At 46.0% G+C, this 1,717-nt stretch overlaps 1 non-coding gene across 1 annotated transcript; it reads right to left on the bottom strand.

Moving 5' to 3' along the window:
• Positions 1–332: 332 nt before the first annotated feature.
• Positions 333–496, bottom strand: LOC116527502. The gene has a single exon (XR_004258583.1). It is a non-coding gene; the product is annotated as a U1 spliceosomal RNA (small nuclear RNA).
• Between the last annotated feature and the right edge of the window lie 1,221 nt (positions 497–1,717).

Raw genomic sequence — 1,717 nt, 5'->3', positions numbered from 1 at the left:
TTCTAGGGTTTTTATGGTGTTAGGTCTTATGTTTAAGTCTTTAATCCATCTGTAGTTAATTTTTGTGTAAGGTGTCAGGAAGGGGTCCAGTTTCTGCTTTCTGCACATGGCTAGCCAGCTTTCCCAACACCATTTATTGAACAGGGAATCCTTTCCCCATTGCTTGTTTTTGTCTGGTTTGTCAAAGATCAGATGATTGTAGAGATGTTGTGCTGCCTCCGAGACCTCTGTTCTGTTCCATTGGTCTATATCTCTGTTTTGGTACCAGTACCATGCTGTTTTGATTACTGTAGCCTTGTAGTATAGTTTGAAGTCTTTTTTTTTTTTTTAGCCAGGGGAAAGTGAGAACACAGTCCCCCACTACCACGAATTATGTGGTTGAGTTTCCCACATTTGGGAAAATCTCAGGGGTCAGCACATCCGGAGTGCAGTGGATAAGCCTTGCTCTGGGAAAACCACCTTTGTGATCATGGTATCTCCCCTGCCAGGTAAGTATTACACAGACTCTCTAATTCAACTTCCTCAGCTGTAGATTCAGGATGATAATTTTTTTTTTTTTTGTGATGGAGTCTCACTCTGTTGCCCAAGCTGGAGTGCAATGGCAGGATCTTGGCTCACTTCAACCTCCGCCTCCTGGGTCCAAGTGAGTCTGCTGTCTGAGCTTCCCAAGTAGCTGGGATTACAGGCACACACCACCACGCCCAGCTAATTTTTGTATTTTTAGTAGAGACAGGGTTTCAACATATTGATCAGGCTGGTCTCGAACTCCTGACCTCAGGTGATCCACCGGCCTCCCAAAGTGCTGGGATTATAGGCATGAGCTAGCGCGCCTGGCCATTAGGATGATAATTTTTACCTAATAGTGTTGTTTTAGTGGGTTTTCATATCTAACTTTTGTCCACACGAATTACAATATCATGCAGCATAATAAACCACCTGAAATAGAGTAGCATAAAACAAACATCATTTTATTTTGTTTGCAGAACTATGCGTCAGTAACTCAGGCATGGCACAGCCAGGACAGCCAGCTTGCCTGTTCTCTACATGCCTATCAATCAGAGCCATGCATCCCTGTGTCCCAGGGATATAGTGGTTGGCTTAGGAATGGGCCTGGGAATCAACTCTGGCCAAACAAAAGTGAGGAGGAGGAAGTTTACTGGGGGTGTCTAGAAAAGGGTGAGCTGTGAATGGGAAATCGTGGAACCTCGGGTGCACTGGCAGCCTCCCTGGCTCTTAGTAGAGTCCACTGAGGAGGAAGCTGACCCTGTGGGCCTCAGCGTAGGGGAGCAGAGGAAACGTGGGCATCTGAGGCCATCACAGCCCATCCCACTGTGGACTTCACATCCTGAGAGTCAGTAAACGCCCTTACTGTTGCGTTTTTGTTTTGTTTTGTTTTTGAGACAGGGTCTTGCTGTATTGCTCAGGCTGCTCTTGAACTCCTAAGATCAAGCCATCTTCCCACCTCAGGCCCCCAGTAACTGAGACTACCAACACATGCCCTGACACCTGACTCCTGGATTGTTGTTTTTACTTGCAGCTTAAAGCATTGTGACTAATATGATTGATTGTTCACCATGATAACGTGGTGACCACCCTATGAATAGGAGCAGTATCATGGAGTCGCCTTTCTGCACAGAAGCATCTGTTCCTTTTGCCATCACAGCACCGGGTATACCGATATTCATGAATAAGGCAGGGCTGCTTGACTATTTAACGT

The sequence above is a fragment of the Sapajus apella genome, unplaced genomic scaffold (genome assembly GCF_009761245.1).
Source record: "Sapajus apella isolate SASKATOON/1434 unplaced genomic scaffold, GSC_monkey_1.0 scaffold54, whole genome shotgun sequence".
NCBI lineage: Eukaryota > Metazoa > Chordata > Mammalia > Primates > Cebidae > Sapajus > Sapajus apella.
The sequence above is the reverse complement of the archived record's forward strand: the minus strand, read 5'-3'. Positions and strand labels throughout refer to the sequence as shown.